The sequence below is a fragment of the Triticum dicoccoides genome, chromosome 1A (assembly GCF_002162155.2).
Source record: "Triticum dicoccoides isolate Atlit2015 ecotype Zavitan chromosome 1A, WEW_v2.0, whole genome shotgun sequence".
Classification (NCBI taxonomy): domain Eukaryota; kingdom Viridiplantae; phylum Streptophyta; class Magnoliopsida; order Poales; family Poaceae; genus Triticum; species Triticum dicoccoides.
Window position 1 is genome coordinate 534,280,959 of NC_041380.1, and position 8,417 is coordinate 534,289,375.

At 42.1% G+C, this 8,417-nt stretch overlaps 1 long non-coding RNA gene across 22 annotated transcripts; it reads right to left on the bottom strand.

Annotated features, from left to right (window-relative positions):
* Positions 1-419: 419 nt before the first annotated feature.
* On the bottom strand, positions 420-7,895 carry LOC119286550. Of its 22 annotated transcripts, XR_005140536.1 has the most exons (13): positions 7,663-7,894; positions 6,968-7,068; positions 6,405-6,493; positions 5,512-5,781; positions 5,284-5,388; positions 4,397-4,584; positions 4,129-4,302; positions 3,497-3,736; positions 3,002-3,100; positions 2,151-2,263; positions 1,458-1,750; positions 1,203-1,353; positions 420-775 (listed from the first exon to the last, which is right to left on the bottom strand). It is a non-coding gene; the product is annotated as an uncharacterized LOC119286550 (long non-coding RNA). The 22 variants fall into 22 exon arrangements; XR_005140533.1 differs by having other exon boundaries at positions 1,203-1,750; positions 7,663-7,895; XR_005140535.1 differs by having other exon boundaries at positions 1,181-1,750; positions 7,663-7,895.
* Between the last annotated feature and the right edge of the window lie 522 nt (positions 7,896-8,417).

Consider the following 8,417-nt stretch of genomic DNA (forward strand, 5'->3'; position numbering starts at 1 on the left):
ACACTGACCGCTGCGCACCTGACGATGACCTGCAGCAGAGAAGCTCTATCCTAGTCGGCCAGAGGCGGTGGTGGGTGCTGCACCGGATCGCACCCAAGGGCTTGTGCCAGAGCAGTGGGTAGTAGGGGCCCTGCCGGTGGTGCTTGGCTGGTGGTTGACAGCGACAGTGGCATATCGGTGGAGGTAGCGTTTTTTGGGGTAATATATATCGATCGAGGTAGCGATGATAGGGCAGCGTAACATGCAAGCAGATCAACCGATGGGCTTCACCTTTACTAGGGGCTGGGGCGCGCCTCTTGAGGAGGACCCTCTGCGGTGCTAGGTAGGTATCCGCCCCTTGGATTGCCTTTTTTTTCTAATTGGTGGCAGACATGCAGATATAGCTGAAAGCAGATTCAGTTTGAGGTGGCAATCAGTTGTATAGCTGGTTAAACTATGCATTTAGATGTATGTTAGCTGCTTCAAAATGAAGGGGACACAGTTTTTGATACTGGCATACATAATCGTACATTCTGTCCAAAAGTGGAGCCGCAGTTCAAAATAGGGTAAAGCTGAGTTAACAGCTCCGACAGGCGGCAGTGGCAGTCGCGGATGATCTATCTAAATCCGGTGAATGACGGCTTCTCAAAATAAAACAGACATTGCTGATGGCTCGACGACGCACTCCATGACAAGCTTGGCAAGGAAGAGGTTGTCAACAAGGAGGCGCTCCCTAAGCCCTTGAAACTGCAGTAAACCAGTGGAGCATCCACGAGCAGGCCTCCATCTTAAGTATCTGAAGAAAACACAAGCGGAAGCCAAATGAGTCCACACTATTTGATGGTTTACAAATGTTAGCAAAAACCAAAAGAAAAATTGGCCCACAACTTAACTATACATCTACAAAGAAGCATTTCATCCGCATCTGAAACTTAAGAAAGATCTACTGACCAACGACCAATAGTTTCTGATCCTTTCATTAACAAAAATAATAGGCGTTTTTATACAATATATAAGTGCTGGTTGCTGCTAAGTAATATGCATCTTTTTTAAGATGCACACTCCAACATGTTGGACTATACTTAATGGTTACCGAGATGGAACAATGCAGACTGATCATGAACAAACAAAAGATAGGTAACTAAGAAGATGCCAAGATCGTGAGCTAGTTGTGTGTACATATGATAGAGAGAGATGGTACATTCATGAGCAAGCTGAGCGACCTTTGCCTCTCCTGAGGACGGAGCCGAGCTTCTCTACTGCCCGCGCACACTAATCCATCTAGGTAATACACAAAGCCAGGTTTGGGAGCGGCATGCCTTGCGTCCTTCAGTGGTGCACCTCTTGAGTGTTTATACGTGTGCACCTGTCTTGCTTATGAACATTCATGTATAGGGAACATAAACAAGAGCCATACATTGGTAAATTAAACCTTCTGCTCCATAGAGATACAAAGGAAGATAAAAAGAGCTCCCTACACGAGGTTGGTGGCAGCGGATCTCGACTGGAGGAGGTGTTGGGCGACAAGCGACCTTGTCGTGCTCCGATCTAGGTAGAGTGGTCGCCAGGCACGCCAGCTGGCATTTCTTCGTCCGCCGAACGTAACATAACAAATGACAATAAACTGAAACTAAGGAGCTGTTCGGGATCTCTCTGCTCTGCAACTCCGCTGCGGAGCGGAGCGGCATGCAGTTATATTTTGGTGAGCTGCTAACAGGGTGCTCCGTGAGCTCCGCTCCCTAGCGAAGGAGTAGAGGGTTGCCGAACACAGCTTGAAACATAGAATTGTAACTAAGTAGCTTAAATAGAGTGAACAACATATGCGAAATCAAATGCATGAAATGATTGCACACGGAGAGAATTTGTTGATTTAAATATGTCATCAGTATATTAGTTGGTTGTCAATCTTCTGAGGGAAAAGATGTTGGCAGAGGTTGGTCTTGCTTTCATTCGTCATCAAGATTTTTCTCAAGGAAAATTTTGAGACCCCCCACATTCTAGTTGTTTAAGCTGAACTACTTGCACTTGTTTTGTATTTAACTGCCTAATGCTATCTCTACTGCAGCAACTTCTCTTAAAAATTGATTCTCAACATAAATTACATATTATAATGCTAGCCACTACATCACTAAACAAAGTACGCTTGTGCAGGGTTTAATTTTTGCATGTACCTTGTAGTTACGAAGGAAGTAGCTGAAGCAAATAATGTTGAGTATCTTCATCGGCTCGTTCACATGACTTGGGTGGTAGATGTACACGGGAAGCTTGATGATCCTGAAATGAACTTGAGCCAGCCGTGGAAAGATGAGTTTGTCATAAAAAATAATATGAAGATGCCATATGTATACATATGGGCACTATCTCTGATTCAGAATAAAGATCAAAGATAGCAGACGTCAACATGGATATGCATGCATTTCCAAGGGAGCAGACGAGTAAAGGCACCTCATCTGATCTACCACTATCTGCTACACTAATTTGTAGTACCATGTAAACCCAGCGATTCAGGCAACTAAGACCGTGAAAGACTGAGAACCGCGACAAATGAAGCCACGCTGTTTTGTCAAGTTAGCACAACCATATCCAATGTAATCCGAAGTATCAAATAAATTCCGGGATGCCACTTTCACAACCGATCTAGGGAATGTAATTAAGCTTCAGTATATTGAAAAACAATTCAGGCAACCACAACATCTCATATAAGAACAATAAAATTAATTGGTCAGCAGACCTTAATGAAATACATCTTGTGTAATATCTAGCAGGCACGTAACAAGTAGCGCTTACCCAATCTCTCTGCAAAAGAATAATTATCTGGGAAAGTATTTTTTAAAAATAGTCTTTGAAGGCAAGTATCTTTGATGGCTAATATAATCTGGGCATTGTTTGTTGCGCTACATTACAATTTTTCTTAGACAATATGAAGATGTTCAACAATATCCGATGAACTATATATAGATCATTTTGTTAAGTCAACCTTTCGATACAACAACAGCAAGGGCCTAAGCGGGGAAGTATTCACCTGGGCTTGCAACACCGGTGGAGCCGAGCATGCCAAGGCATCCAGGACGCTAGTCCCTGGTCCAAGTCTGACCAGGACTGCTAGCAAACTCCCAAAGACCTGGAGATTATTGATGAGGATCAAAAGTAAGAAATATATCCATCAGTAAAAGGCCCAAACAACTTCCTCCTATGCAGTATTGCACCATTATTATTATCTGCAGGGAAAGAGCTAGAGTTATTGTAAATATCTCATGCCTTATGTTCTCATGTAAATGGAGACCTCACAGATCACAATTGCATACATACACATCTTGATTAAACAGTGAGCCAATGCGATGACCTCTTTGATTGGTAGGGTAAGTTCTTTGATTAATAGGATATGATTAGGTAGAAGTCAACATATGGTCTAATTTTTGTAGTTACCAGTAACTTGGAAGATATCTCAGAAGCACCTAATCTGTTGGCATTAATTTAGAAGCAATAAAGAGATAATTACATAGATATGGGTGAGCACCTAAAGAACGGCGTCACAGATGTTCCCCTTCACAACCTCCTCGAGGTTCATGTTGTCCAGCTAATCATGGACGAGGAGCCCATTGACGACGGGCGCCAGGTGCTTGAGTGTGTGCAGCGCGAGGTTGACGTATGCCGCCTGCGCGAGCTTGTAGCAGCTCTCCACGCCCATCGCCTCATCGTCCAGGACCTTAATCTTAGACATGGCTGCTTCTCCCTCCTTTACTCCATGTATGATGATCTGAATGGGAAGTAACAATCAAAATGGCATCTAATATTTACGTATTCAGGAGGTAAATGCAGAGTTAAAGACAAAGTCCATCCATGATGATCTGAATGTTCTTTCAAAAAAATGATGGATCTGAATGGGAAGTAACAATTAAAATGGCATCTAATATTTATGTATTAAGGAGGTGAATGTAGAGTTAAAGACAAAGTCCATCCATGATGATCTGAATGGAAAGTAACAATCAAAATGGCATCTAATTTATGTATTCAGGAGGTAAATGCAGAATTAAAGACAAAGTCCATCCATGATGATCTGAATGGGAAGTAACAATCAAAATGGCATCTAATATTTATGTATTCAGGAGGTAATGCACAATTAAAGCCAGTCGTAGCATGGGTACTTACTTTCACCTGATCATGTATGGCATCTCTCTCAGCCACTATATCTTCCATTTTAGCTTGCTTAGCAACATTGGAACTGACCCTCGGTCTGGTTTTTTCAAGGGTCTTAATTTCTTTGACCAGTCACCTCTCCTCGTCTAAATATATGCTCTCATGACTTATGTGTTGATTCAATCTCTTGATCCAGGAAGAATGAAAGGAGAAAATGCAAAAAAAAAAAAATCAGAATTCCAAATGAGAAGAGGTAGAGTTATCAAAGGGCTGATCATACCTCATGCTCAAGCTCTTCAACAGAAGAGCACAAGCCTGCACTCTCTGCTCACATAACATTATTTTGGGCATGGAACTCGCCTAAACACTTCCTGAAAGTTTTTATCTCCTCCATCTTCTCGTTAAAAGCCTAATTATATTGCCTGTTCTCAGCACTCAACGACCTTAGAGAACAGCGGCACGCTGAATCTGCAGGGAAGTGTGAAGTTTCATCACTATACTTAAAGCAGGCACATTGATCCACTGGTTGTCTACTTCAACGGAACACGTGCATGGAGGGTGAAAAGAACAATATAGTCAGACAATTGCTCATAAATCAAATATAAGAAAGAGCTAGATGGACATACTGTGTCCAGAATACATATACCCTCCTGTTAAAAAAAGAATGCAGACCCTACCTCATCTAAGAAGAATGCCAACAAATCTTGAAATAAAATCAAGCGTACAAGCCTGCACAAAAACAATCAATATGCAATACGAGTAACATTTGATTACAGATTTCACGCGATGTACCAATGTGCAGTGAATTCAATATATCCTATGAATAAGGAATTGCCTTTTTTAGGGAAAAATGCTTAACAATACCCATCTAGGCCACAAGGTCAAGCAAACTTAACATTTAACTTGGGATGCAAAGCCACGTATAGCTGCCAATAAAATTGTGCTATACTAAATGAATATTGACTTTTGCAGGAGCTTCACTAAATAAATGTAAGCAAAATGAATCTTAAAAAATAGTTGTGCAAATTATAACAACTCCCAAGAGAGCAAACAATCAGTGCTTTGTCTATGGATTTAGATCTGGAAGAACCTGCAACAACTATATGAAAGAAGAATACAACAGCTCATCTTCTCTGAACACAAAACCACAACGACGTCAGGTCATACCAGTTACTGAAGAAAGCTTCAGGGCATCATCAACTGCAGTAGCATCGACTGAGATATGCCTCTGCTTGTGCTGCGGTATGCCCAAAACCTGCCTCTGAACCAAAGCTGATCCTCCAACAGAGCCCCCGGAATCACAACACCATCATTACATAGCTTGGTTAACTAATCTGAGAAGATCTTTGACAGGGTAAAACGAAAATGAATAATCTGAAAGCTAGCACAATTTACCTAGATGAAGTATGCAAAGCACGACAGCCCCTAAAGTCGTTGCCGTCGGCCAGGCCTTGCATGAACCCGCTACTTCGCTGAGATACACTGAGCTGGGACAATTCGGTCTGAAATAAAATATTATGGCTACGGAGGATTCAGAAGGCAAGAAATTTGCTTTCTTCCAACATACATGGTCTGCTGAACTAAACTTCGTTTCAGCGGGCTTTGACAAAAATCTGTAACTGCAAACATCAAACTTGTGTGCCCATCCTACATCAAACTTTAAACCTGCCGGATTAAATATTTCAGGTTAGGCTCAGATCAGTGTACTTTATGAGTGTTAAGTGTAATTTCTAAATAGCAGAGAAACCATAACATCTAACCACAACCCAGCATCTTGTACAAGCTAACATCAAATCTGAAAGAGGAAATGTCGACAACAGGTGACGGTACCATGATCCACGACTGAGCAAAGTTATCTATAATCCTCGGTGAACATCATAAATTAGGATCAACAAAGCTGACAAACTAAGAGTAACTTTATAATCTATAATCCACACCAAAATTCCTGCATATAATCCGAACAATAAAGTAAATAAAATGGTGTAACTTGGTTCTTATTTATCTAAAAGCAGAAAATGCTAGAGAATTTGGCAGTCAGGTTATATAGCAGCAATCATCTAAATTAAATAACTCAACAGCAAAACTGTGCTACTGTCAAATCACTAATATTTTGTTTGTGTTACAACATGAAGGATGCTTTTCTACTCTAGAGGGCATGTTAATTGTGTACTGGTGTGCTCTCAAAATTACTTATAAGAATTAGAAGAAGTTTGCACAGGAAATATATTCTCATTAATGGTGTTTTCCCAGGAACGACAAAGTAAATAGACGAACAGAAGAGAGCTCACCCTGCATAAACGTGAACGGTACAGCCATGGGAACGACAACCACAAGGCCTGTAAATCAGTAGCAGATAACACCACAATGTACCATGGATCTGTAAAGTATAATACCTATTAAAAAGGTAAGAAATTCCAGGAAATGGTAACAGACAAATTAATACAAATAAACTGTCAGCTTTCTAATTTTCAGGTCTCAGCAGCTAAAGGCACATCCTAAATATATCAATGAGTAATTGCTAGGATGTTTCACACACAAATTGAGCTAAAATTATACCTACCCTACCTTTACTACATGCTCTCACTTCACCGCTTCATATACTGGACACTAAACTATTCAAACATCTAGCATAATATTGGCATTCATTTGTATGCAAATCAGATTTGATTGCAAATAATTTTATCTTCCATCTCCTTAATGGATTTTCAACAACAGAGCTTTCTCCTGTTATATGCCTCAAAAAGTAACAACAACAAAAATAATTTTCTGAACGCGAACACATTCAGATAAGAAAAAAATGAGGCATCATATAACAGTATAAATGTGCTTCAGTGTCACTGAAAAATATTACCTTCCATCGCTTGATTTTGCCCAGCAGTGAAAGCCATTGAAGATACAATATGTCTGAATCAACCGAATATAGCAATAATTCAGTTCAATGTGGGAATATACCTGCAGAAAAGAATTTAGCAGCCAAATATAAATGGCAATCTCAAATTAGTTTATAAATATGCAAGGCACCTCCCTATCTATCGGTTGTTTTTTTTTCTGAATCTGCGCCTATCAAGTGTGTCCTCTGAATAAACAGACATCTCAGGGCTCTCCGAACTATATTGTACGGTGCTAATGAATCTAATGCTTACAGGTAGGGTCAATTAATGAAACAAGTAAAACCATGTTTGCATAAACAGGTATAACCCACGAAACAGTTCCTCTCGAAGCTTATTGTTCTCTTGAAAAACAAAATTCTTCTTCCAGCACCGAGCAGAGCAGAGCACATCAGATCTCGGTTGCTCGACAGAAACCAAGACGAAATTGTGCCCACGCAAGAGCGCAGCTCGAATCGTAGACAAGAGGATAAGGAGGCCCCCGGTCAGATCGGAACCGAATGGACTGCCCTGCCGTTCGTCAGCGCATCAACTCAGGGAGAGAGAGGCCGAATCCCCTCAACATATTATCCAACTATCCAGGAAGCAGAGAGGATGGATGGGTGGATGGATGAATGGACGAGTGGATTCGAGAAGTGGGAGGAAGGTGCAGGGGTACCTTCTTGTAGGTCAACGGGGAGGCGAGGCAGTAGACGCAGTTGGTGCGCCGGCGACAGCGCAGCTCCTCCTCGCCGGCCGGCGCGTGCAGTGTTCTGCCTCCAGTCTCCGCCGCCAGTGGGTCTGAGAGAGAAGGGGAGAGGGAGGAGAAAGGAGGTGTCGTACGTGAGGAGGAGAAGAGGGTTGGAGCGGGGCGGGCGTATCTGGCGACCTCCTTCCTCTCTCTTTCTTCTGGACGAAAGAAACAACCAGTGCGGTGGGGCAGCGACGAAGCCAATCGCGCGCCTGTTCTCATCTCCTCGCGCAACCGTCCAAATCCCACGTGGACATCGCGAGCCGGCGGCCCTGATGCATATCTTATTGTTTTGGATGGGCTTCTACACTAACGCATCAGCCACGGGAAGACGAAAGGGTGACCAGAGTTGAATACAATTTGTTGACAAAATGAAAAATAAAATAATTGCTGAGATGGCACTGTTGCTGAGGTGGACATGTTGCATGTCAAGAGAAATAAGGTAGTGGGGATCAACTATTTAGGTATTATAGATACGTTCCTAGAGAAAGACTAAGTTGAAAGATATTGTAAGCAATTGTGCGGACTAAGGCTGTAGTCTGAGGATTGTCCTCACTGCTACACAGAAGGTTTCTGTCCTTGATGCACCGCTCGGTGTGCCAACCCCTCTGGCGTCGTGTGTGGATGTTGTGAACATCTGGTAGACACGTTCTGATGACTACCTGATAGTTTAGTGCGTCATG